Genomic DNA, 11,952 nt, shown 5'->3' with positions numbered 1-11,952 from the left:
AGGATGTGCCCGGGGGCCCCTGGCCCTGACTTCAAAAAATCCTTATATCGAAGGATGGACCCCACACCGAAGTTGTCCCCACCTCAAACTTGTGCCGCCCTGATAGACCCAAGGGAGCCCTACAAACTGACATCAGCAACCTGGACTGCTGAGTTTTCTTTCCCAGGGAAAATGGCCAAAGGATGTGCCCAGGGGCCCCTGGCCCTGGGGAGGGTCCTCACTGAAAAAAATCCTTATATCGAAGGATGCACCCCACACCGAAGTTGTCCCCACCTCAAACTTGTGGTGCCCTGATAGACCCAAGGGAGCCCTACAAACTGACATCAGGAACCTGGACTGCTGAGTGTTCCTTCCCAGGCAAAATGGAAAATGATGTGCCCAGGGGCCCCTGGCCCTGGGCAGGGTCCTCACTGCAAAGAATCCTTATATCGAAGGAGGGACCCCACACCGAAATTGTCCCCACCTCAAACTTGTGCTGCCCTGATAGACCCAAGGGAGCCCTACAAACTGACATCAGGAACCTGGACTGGTGAGTTTTCTTTCCCAGGGAAAATGGCCAAAGGATGTGCCCAGGGGCCCCTGGCCCTGGGCAGGGTCTTCACTGCAAAAAATCCTTTTATCGAAGAATGGACCCCAGACCGAATTTGTCCCCATCTCATACTTGTGCTGCCCTGATAGACCTAAGGGAGCCCTACAAACTGACATCAGGAACCTGGACTCGTGAGTGTTCTTTCCCAGGGAAAATGCCCAAAGAATGTGCCCAGGGGCCCATGGCTCTCGGCTGGGCCTTGACTTCAAAGAATCCTTATATCGAAGGATGGACACCAGACTGAAGTTGTCCCCATCTCATACTTGTTCTGCCCTGATAGACCCAAGAGAGCCCTACAAACTTACATCAGCAACCTGGACTGGTGAATTTTCTTTCCCAGGGAAAATGGCCAAAGGATGTTCCCTGGGGCCCCTGGCACTCGGCTGACACCTGACAGCAAATAATCCCAATATCGAAGGACTGATCGCAGACCAAAATTGTTTGCTCCTCAAATTTCTGCTGCCCAGATAGACCCAAGGGAGCCCTACAAACTGACATCAGCAACCTGGACTGGTGAGTTTTCTTTTCCAGGGAAAATGGCCAAAGGATGTGCCCTGGGGACACTGGCACAGGGCTGGGACCTGAATGCAAAAAATCCTTATATCGAAAGAAGGACCCCACACCGAAGTTGTCCCCACCTCAAATTTGTGCTGCCCTGATAGACCCAAGGGAGCCCTACAAACTGACATCAGCAACCTGGCCTGGTGAGTTTTCTTTCCCAGGGAAAATGGCCAAAGGATGTGCCCGGTGGCCCCTGGACCTGACTGCAAAAAATCCTTATATCGAAGGATGGACCCCACACCGAAGTTGTCCCCACCTCAAATTTGTGCTGCCCTGATAGACACAAGGGAGCCCTACAAACTGACATCAGGAACCTGGACTGGTGAGTTTTCTTTCCCAGGGAAAATGGCCAAAGAATGTCCCCAGGGGCCCCTGGCCCTGGGCAGGGTCCTCACTGCAAAGAATCCTTATATCGAAGGATGGACCCCACTCCGAAGTCCCCACCTCAAACTTGTGCTGCCCTGATAGACCTAAGGGAGCCCTACAAACTGACATCAGCAACCTGGACTCGTGAGTGTTCTTTCCCAGGGAAAATGGCCAAAGAATGTGCCCAGGGGCCCATGGCTCTCAGCTGGGCCTTGACTTCAAAGAATCCTTATATCGAAGGATGGACACCAGACTGAAGTTGTCCCCATCTCATACTGGTGATGCCCTGATAGACCCAAGGGAGCCCTACAAACTGACATCAGGAACCTGGACTGGTGAATTTTCTTTCCCAGGGAAAATGGCCAAAGGATGTTCCCTGGGGCCCCTGGCACTCGGCTGACACCTGACTGCATAGAATCCCTATATCGAAGGATGGATAACAGACCAAAATTGTTTGCTCCTCAAATTTCTGCTGCCCAGATAGACCCAAGGGAGCCCTACAAACTGACATCAGCAACCTGGACTGGTGAGTTTTCTTTCCCAGGGAAAATGGAAAAAGGATGTGCCCGGGGGCCCCTGGCCCTGACTTCAAAAAATCCTTATATCGAAGGATGGACCCCACACCGAAGTTGTCCCCACCTCAAACTTGTGCTGCCCTGATAGACCCAAGGGAGCCCTACAAACTGACATCAGGAACCTGGACTGCTGAGTTTTCTTTCCCAGGGAAAATGGCCAAAGGATGTGCCCAGGGGCCCCTGGCCCTGGGGAGGGTCCTCACTGAAAAAAATCCTTATATCGAAGGATGCACCCCACACCGAAGTTGTCCCCACCTCAAACTTGTGGTGCCCTGATAGACCCAAGGGAGCCCTACAAACTGACATCAGGAACCTGGACTGGTGAGTTTTCTTTCCCAGGGAAAATGGCCAAAGGATGTTCCCTGGGGCCCCTGGCACTCGGCTGACACCTGACTGAAAAGAATCCCTCTATCGAAGGATGGATCGCAGACCAAAATTGTTTGCTCCTCAAATTTCTGCTGCCCAGAGAGACCCAAGGGAGCCCTACAAACTGACATCAGGAACCTGGACTGGTGAGTTTTCTTTTCCAGGGAAAATGGCCAAAGGATGTGCCCTGGGGACCCTGGAACTGGGCTGGGACCTGAATGCAAAAAATCCTTATATCGAAAGATGGACCCCACACCGAAGTTGTCCCCACCTCAAATTTGTGCTGCCCTGATAGACCTAAGGGAGCCCTACAAACTGACATCAGCAACCTGGACTGGTGAGTTTTCTTTCCCAGGGAAAATGGCCAAAGGATGTGCCCGGGGGCCCCTGGCCCTGACTGCAAAAAATCCTTATATCGAAGGATGGACCCCACACCGAAGTTGTCCCCACCTCAAACTTGTGCTGCCCTGATAGACCCAAGGGAGCCCTACAAACTGACATCAGGAACCTGGACTGCTGAGTTTTCTTTCCCAGGGAAAATGGCCAAAGGATGTGCCTGGGGGCCCTGGCCCTGACTGCAAATAATCCTTATATCGAAGGATGGACCCCACCCCGAAATTGTCCCCACCTCAAACTTGTGCTGTCCTGATAGACCCAAGGGAGCGCTACAAACTGACATCATCAACATGGACTGCTGAGTTTTCTTGCCCAGGGAAAATGGCCAAAGAATGTGCCCAGGGGCCCATGGCTCTCGGCTGGGCCTTGACTTCAAAGAATCCTTATATCGAAGGATGGACACCAGACTGAAGTTGTCCCCATCTCATACTTGTGCTGCCCTGATAGACCCAAGAGAGCCCTACAAACTGACATCAGCAACCTGGACTGGTGAATTTTCTTTCCCAGGGAAAATGGCCAAAGGATGTTCCCTGGGGCCCCTGGCACTCGGCTGACACCTGACTGAAAAGAATCCCTCTATCGAAGGATGGATCGCAGACCAAAATTGTTTGCTCCTCAAATTTCTGCTGCCCAGATAGACCCAAGGGAGCCCTACAAACTGACATCAGCAACCTGGACTGGTGAGTTTTCTTTTCCAGGGAAAATGGCCAAAGGATGTGCCTGGGGGCCGCTGGCCCTGACTGCAAAAAATCCTTATATCGAAGGATGGACCCCTCACCGAAGTTGTCCCCACCTCAAATTTGTGCTGCCCTGATAGACCCAAGGGAGCCCTACAAACTGACATCAGGAACCTGGACTGGTGAGTTTTCTTTCCCAGGGAAAATGGAAAAAGGATGTGCCCAGGGGCCCATGGCCCTGGGCAGGGTCCTCACTGAAAAAAATCCTTATATCGAAGGATGCACCCCACACCGAAGTTGTCCCCACCTCAAACTTGTGCTGCCCTGATAGACCCAAGGGAGCCCTACAAACTGACATCAGGAACCTGGACTGGTGAGTTTTCTTTCCCAGGGAAAATGGATAAAGGATGTTCCCTGGGGCCCCTGGCACTCGGCTGGGACCTGACTGAAAAGAATCCCTCTATCGAAGGATGGATAACAGACCAAAATTGTCCGCTCCTCAAATTTCTGCGGCCCAGATAGACCCAAGGGAGCCCTACAAACTGACATCAGGAACCTGGACTGGTGAGTTTTCTTTTCCAGGGAAAATGGCCAAAGGATGTGCCCTGGGGACCCTGGCACTGAGCTGCGACCTGACTGCTAAAAATCCTTATATCGAACGATGGACCCCAGACCGAAGTTGTCCGCTCCTGAAAGTTGTGCTACCCAGATAGACCCAAGGGAGCCCTACAAACTGACATCAGCAACCTGGACTGGTGAGTTTTCTTTCCCAGGGAAAATGGCCAAAGGATGTGCCCAGGGGCCCCTGGCCCCTGGCTGGGGCCTGACTGTAAAGAATCCCTATATCGAAGGCTGGATTGCAGACCAAAATTGTCCCCTCCTCAAAGTTGTGCTGCCCCGGTAGACCCAAGGGAGCCCTACAAACTGAGCTCAGGAACCTGGACTGGTGAGTTTTCTTTCCCAGGGAAAATGGCCAAAGGATGTGCCCAGGGGCCCCTGGCCCTGGGCTGGAACCTGAATGCAAAAAATCCTTATATCGAAGGATGGACCCCAGACCGAAGTTGTCCCCATCTCATACTTGTGCTGCCCTGATAGACCCAAGGGAGCCCTACAAACTAACATCAGGAACCTGGACTGGTGAATTTTCTTTCCTAGGAAAAATGGCCAAAGGATGTGCCCAGGGGCCCCTGGCCCTGACTGCAAAAAATCCTTATATAGAAGGATGGACCCCACCCCGAAATTGTCCCCACCTCAAACTTGTGCTGCCCTGATAGACCCAAGGGAGCCCTACAAACTGACATCAGGAACCTGGACTGGTGAGTTTTCTTTCCCAGGGAAAATGGAAAAAGGATGTGCCCAGGGGCCCCTGGCCCTGGGCAGGGTCCTCACTGAAAAAAATCCTTATATCGAAGGATGCACCCCACACCGAAGTTGTCCCCACCTCAAACTTGTGGTGCCCTGATAGACCCAAGGGAGCCCTACAAACTGACATCAGGAACCTGGACTGCTGAGTTTTCTTTCCCAGGGAAAATGGAAAAAGGATGTGCCCAGGGGCCCCTGGCCCTGGGCAGGGTCCTCACTGCAAAGAATCCTTATATCGAAGGATGGACCCCACACTGAAGTTGTCCCCACCTCAAACTTGTGCTGCCCTGATAGACCCAAGGAAGCCCTACAAACTGACATCAGCAACCTGGACTGGTGAGTTTTCTTTCCCAGGGAAAATGGCCAAAGGATGTGCCCAGGGGCCCCTGGCCCTGGGGAGGGTCCTCACTGAAAAAAATCCTTATATCGAAGGATGCACCCCACACCGAAGTTGTCCCCACCTCAAACTTGTGGTGCCCTGATAGACCCAAGGGAGCCCTACAAACTGACATCAGGAACCTGGACTGGTGAGTTTTCTTTCCCAGGGAAAATGGCCAAAGGATGTTCCCTGGGGCCCCTGGCACTCGGCTGACACCTGACTGAAAAGAATCCCTCTATCGAAGGATGGATCGCAGACCAAAATTGTTTGCTCCTCAAATTTCTGCTGCCCAGATAGACCCAAGGGAGCCCTACAAACTGACATCAGCAACCTGGACTGGTGAGTTTTCTTTTCCAGGGAAAATGGCCAAAGGATGTGCCCTGGGGACCCTGGAACTGGGCTGGGACCTGAATGCAAAAAATCCTTATATCGAAAGATGGACCCCACACCGAAGTTGTCCCCACCTCAAATTTGTGCTGCCCTGATAGACCTAAGGGAGCCCTACAAACTGACATCAGGAACCTGGACTGGTGAATTTTCTTGCCCAGGGAAAATGGCCAAAGGATGTTCCCTGGGGCCCCTGGCACTCGACTGGGACCTGACTGAAAAGAATCCCTCTATCGAAGGATGGACACCAGACTGAAGTTGTCCCCATCTCATACTTGTGGTGCCCTGATAGACCCAAGGGAGCCCTACAAACTGACATCAGCAACCTGGACTGGTGAATATTCTTTCCCAGGGAAAATGGCCAAAGGATGTTCCCTGGGGCCCCTGGCACTCGGCTGACACCTGACTGCAAAGAATCCCAATGTCGAAGCATGGATCGCAGACTAAAATAGTCCACTCCTCAAATTTCTCCTGCCCAGATAGACCCAAGGGAGCCCTACAAACTGACATCAGGAACCTGGACTGGTGAGTTTTCTTTTCCAGGGAAAATGGCCAAAGGATGTGCCCTCGGGACCCCGGCATAGGGCTGGGACCTGAATGCAAAAAATCCTTATATCGAAGGATGGACCCCACACCGAAGTTGTCCCCACCTCAAATTTGTGCTGCCCTGATAGACCCAAGGGAGCCCTACAAACTGACATCAGCAACCTGGACTGCTGAGTTTTCTTTCCCAGGGAAAATGGAAAAAGGATGTGCCCAGGGGCCCCTGGCCCTGGGGAGGGTCCTCACTGAAAAAAATCCTTATATCGAAGGATGCACCCCACACCGAAGTTGTCCCCACCTCAAACTTGTGCTGCCCTGATAGACCCAAGGGAGCCCTACAAACTGACATCAGGAACCTGGACTCGTGAGTGTTCTTTCCCAGGGAAAATGGCCAAAGAATGTGCCCAGGGGCCCATGGCTCTTGGCTGGGACTTGACTTCAAAGAATCCTTATATCGAAGGATGGACACCAGACTGAAGTTGTCCCCATCTCATACTTGTGGTGCCCTGATAGACCCAAGGGAGCCCTACAAACTGACATCAGCAACCTGGTCTGGTGAATATTCTTTCCCAGGGAAAATGGCCAAAGGATGTTCCCTGGGGCCCCTGGCACTCGGCTGACACCTGACTGCAAAGAATCCCAATATCGAAGGATGGATAACAGACCAAAATTGTCCGCTCCTCAAATTTCTGCGGCCCAGATAGACCCAAGGGAGCCCTACAAACTGACATCAGCAACCTGGACTGGTGAGTTTTCTTTTCCAGGGAAAATGGCCAAAGGATGTGCCCTGGGGACCCTGGAACTGGGCTGGGACCTGAATGCAAAAAATCCTTATATCGAAAGAAGGACCCCACACCGAAGTTGTCCCCACCTCAAATTTGTGCTGCCCTGATAGACCTAAGGGAGCCCTACAAACTGACATCAGCAACCTGGACTGGTGAGTTTTCTTTCCCAGGGAAAATGGCCAAAGGATGTGCCCGGGGGCCCCTGGCCCTGACTGCAAAAAATCCTTATATCGAAGGATGGACCCCACACCGAAGTTGTCCCCACCTCAAACTTGTGCTGCCCTGATAGACCCAAGGGAGCCCTACAAACTGACATCAGGAACCTGGACTGCTGAGTTTTCTTTCCCAGGGAAAATGGCCAAAGGATGTGCCTGGGGGCCCTGGCCCTGACTGCAAATAATCCTTATATCGAAGGATGGACCCCACACCGAAGTTGTCCCCACCTCAAACTTGTGCTGCCCTGATAGACCCAAGGGAGCCCTACAAACTGACATCAGGAACCTGGACTGCTGAGTTTTCTTTCCCAGGGAAAATGGCCAAAGGATGTGCCTGGGGGCCCTGGCCCTGACTGCAAATAATCCTTATATCGAAGGATGGACCCCACCCCGAAATTGTCCCCACCTCAAACTTGTGCTGTCCTGATAGACCCAAGGGAGCGCTACAAACTGACATCATCAACATGGACTGCTGAGTTTTCTTGCCCAGGGAAAATGGCCAAAGAATGTGCCCAGGGGCCCATGGCTCTCGGCTGGGCCTTGACTTCAAAGAATCCTTATATCGAAGGATGGACACCAGACTGAAGTTGTCCCCATCTCATACTTGTGCTGCCCTGATAGACCCAAGAGAGCCCTACAAACTGACATCAGCAACCTGGACTGGTGAATTTTCTTTCCCAGGGAAAATGGCCAAAGGATGTTCCCTGGGGCCCCTGGCACTCGGCTGACACCTGACTGAAAAGAATCCCTCTATCGAAGGATGGATCGCAGACCAAAATTGTTTGCTCCTCAAATTTCTGCTGCCCAGATAGACCCAAGGGAGCCCTACAAACTGACATCAGCAACCTGGACTGGTGAGTTTTCTTTTCCAGGGAAAATGGCCAAAGGATGTGCCTGGGGGCCGCTGGCCCTGACTGCAAAAAATCCTTATATCGAAGGATGGACCCCTCACCGAAGTTGTCCCCACCTCAAATTTGTGCTGCCCTGATAGACCCAAGGGAGCCCTACAAACTGACATCAGGAACCTGGACTGGTGAGTTTTCTTTCCCAGGGAAAATGGAAAAAGGATGTGCCCAGGGGCCCATGGCCCTGGGCAGGGTCCTCACTGAAAAAAATCCTTATATCGAAGGATGCACCCCACACCGAAGTTGTCCCCACCTCAAACTTGTGCTGCCCTGATAGACCCAAGGGAGCCCTACAAACTGACATCAGGAACCTGGACTGGTGAGTTTTCTTTCCCAGGGAAAATGGATAAAGGATGTTCCCTGGGGCCCCTGGCACTCGGCTGGGACCTGACTGAAAAGAATCCCTCTATCGAAGGATGGATAACAGACCAAAATTGTCCGCTCCTCAAATTTCTGCGGCCCAGATAGACCCAAGGGAGCCCTACAAACTGACATCAGGAACCTGGACTGGTGAGTTTTCTTTTCCAGGGAAAATGGCCAAAGGATGTGCCCTGGGGACCCTGGCACTGAGCTGCGACCTGACTGCTAAAAATCCTTATATCGAACGATGGACCCCAGACCGAAGTTGTCCGCTCCTGAAAGTTGTGCTACCCAGATAGACCCAAGGGAGCCCTACAAACTGACATCAGCAACCTGGACTGGTGAGTTTTCTTTCCCAGGGAAAATGGCCAAAGGATGTGCCCAGGGGCCCCTGGCCCCTGGCTGGGGCCTGACTGTAAAGAATCCCTATATCGAAGGCTGGATTGCAGACCAAAATTGTCCCCTCCTCAAAGTTGTGCTGCCCCGGTAGACCCAAGGGAGCCCTACAAACTGAGCTCAGGAACCTGGACTGGTGAGTTTTCTTTCCCAGGGAAAATGGCCAAAGGATGTGCCCAGGGGCCCCTGGCCCTGGGCTGGAACCTGAATGCAAAAAATCCTTATATCGAAGGATGGACCCCAGACCGAAGTTGTCCCCATCTCATACTTGTGCTGCCCTGATAGACCCAAGGGAGCCCTACAAACTAACATCAGGAACCTGGACTGGTGAATTTTCTTTCCTAGGAAAAATGGCCAAAGGATGTGCCCAGGGGCCCCTGGCCCTGACTGCAAAAAATCCTTATATAGAAGGATGGACCCCACCCCGAAATTGTCCCCACCTCAAACTTGTGCTGCCCTGATAGACCCAAGGGAGCCCTACAAACTGACATCAGGAACCTGGACTGGTGAGTTTTCTTTCCCAGGGAAAATGGAAAAAGGATGTGCCCAGGGGCCCCTGGCCCTGGGCAGGGTCCTCACTGAAAAAAATCCTTATATCGAAGGATGGACCCCACACCGAAGTTGTCCCCACCTCAAACTTGTGGTGCCCTGATAGACCCAAGGGAGCCCTACAAACTGACATCAGGAACCTGGACTGCTGAGTTTTCTTTCCCAGGGAAAATGGAAAAAGGATGTGCCCAGGGGCCCCTGGCACTGGGCAGGGTCCTCACTGCAAAGAATCCTTATATCGAAGGATGGACCCCACACTGAAGTTGTCCCCACCTCAAACTTGTGCTGCCCTGATAGACCCAAGGAAGCCCTACAAACTGACATCAGCAACCTGGACTGGTGAGTTTTCTTTCCCAGGGAAAATGGCCAAAGGATGTGCCCAGGGGCCCCTGGCCCTGGGGAGGGTCCTCACTGAAAAAAATCCTTATATCGAAGGATGCACCCCACACCGAAGTTGTCCCCACCTCAAACTTGTGGTGCCCTGATAGACCCAAGGGAGCCCTACAAACTGACATCAGGAACCTGGACTGGTGAGTTTTCTTTCCCAGGGAAAATGGCCAAAGGATGTTCCCTGGGGCCCCTGGCACTCGGCTGACACCTGACTGAAAAGAATCCCTCTATCGAAGGATGGATCGCAGACCAAAATTGTTTGCTCCTCAAATTTCTGCTGCCCAGATAGACCCAAGGGAGCCCTACAAACTGACATCAGCAACCTGGACTGGTGAGTTTTCTTTTCCAGGGAAAATGGCCAAAGGATGTGCCCTGGGGACCCTGGAACTGGGCTGGGACCTGAATGCAAAAAATCCTTATATCGAAAGATGGACCCCACACCGAAGTTGTCCCCACCTCAAATTTGTGCTGCCCTGATAGACCTAAGGGAGCCCTACAAACTGACATCAGGAACCTGGACTGGTGAATTTTCTTGCCCAGGGAAAATGGCCAAAGGATGTTCCCTGGGGCCCCTGGCACTCGACTGGGACCTGACTGAAAAGAATCCCTCTATCGAAGGATGGACACCAGACTGAAGTTGTCCCCATCTCATACTTGTGGTGCCCTGATAGACCCAAGGGAGCCCTACAAACTGACATCAGCAACCTTGACTGGTGAATATTCTTTCCCAGGGAAAATGGCCAAAGGATGTTCCCTGGGGCCCCTGGCACTCGGCTGACACCTGACTGCAAAGAATCCCAATGTCGAAGCATGGATCGCAGACTAAAATAGTCCACTCCTCAAATTTCTCCTGCCCAGATAGACCCAAGGGAGCCCTACAAACTGACATCAGGAACCTGGACTGGTGAGTTTTCTTTTCCAGGGAAAATGGCCAAAGGATGTGCCCTCGGGACCCCGGCATAGGGCTGGGACCTGAATGCAAAAAATCCTTATATCGAAGGATGGACCCCACACCGAAGTTGTCCCCACCTCAAATTTGTGCTGCCCTGATAGACCCAAGGGAGCCCTACAAACTGACATCAGCAACCTGGACTGCTGAGTTTTCTTTCCCAGGGAAAATGGAAAAAGGATGTGCCCAGGGGCCCCTGGCCCTGGGGAGGGTCCTCACTGAAAAAAATCCTTATATCGAAGGATGCACCCCACACCGAAGTTGTCCCCACCTCAAACTTGTGCTGCCCTGATAGACCCAAGGGAGCCCTACAAACTGACATCAGGAACCTGGACTCGTGAGTGTTCTTTCCCAGGGAAAATGGCCAAAGAATGTGCCCAGGGGCCCATGGCTCTTGGCTGGGACTTGACTTCAAAGAATCCTTATATCGAAGGATGGACACCAGACTGAAGTTGTCCCCATCTCATACTTGTGGTGCCCTGATAGACCCAAGGGAGCCCTACAAACTGACATCAGCAACCTGGTCTGGTGAATATTCTTTCCCAGGGAAAATGGCCAAAGGATGTTCCCTGGGGCCCCTGGCACTCGGCTGACACCTGACTGCAAAGAATCCCAATATCGAAGGATGGATAACAGACCAAAATTGTCCGCTCCTCAAATTTCTGCGGCCCAGATAGACCCAAGGGAGCCCTACAAACTGACATCAGCAACCTGGACTGGTGAGTTTTCTTTTCCAGGGAAAATGGCCAAAGGATGTGCCCTGGGGACCCTGGAACTGGGCTGGGACCTGAATGCAAAAAATCCTTATATCGAAAGAAGGACCCCACACCGAAGTTGTCCCCACCTCAAATTTGTGCTGCCCTGATAGACCTAAGGGAGCCCTACAAACTGACATCAGCAACCTGGACTGGTGAGTTTTCTTTCCCAGGGAAAATGGCCAAAGGATGTGCCCGGGGGCCCCTGGCCCTGACTGCAAAAAATCCTTATATCGAAGGATGGACCCCACACCGAAGTTGTCCCCACCTCAAACTTGTGCTGCCCTGATAGACCCAAGGGAGCCCTACAAACTGACATCAGGAACCTGGACTGCTGAGTTTTCTTTCCCAGGGAAAATGGCCAAAGGATGTGCCTGGGGGCCCTGGCCCTGACTGCAAATAATCCTTATATCGAAGGATGGACCCCACACCGAAGTTGTCCCCACC

Source organism: Lonchura striata, chromosome 4 (assembly GCF_046129695.1).
Source record: "Lonchura striata isolate bLonStr1 chromosome 4, bLonStr1.mat, whole genome shotgun sequence".
Classification (NCBI taxonomy): domain Eukaryota; kingdom Metazoa; phylum Chordata; class Aves; order Passeriformes; family Estrildidae; genus Lonchura; species Lonchura striata.
The sequence above is the reverse complement of the archived record's forward strand: the minus strand, read 5'-3'. Positions refer to the sequence as shown.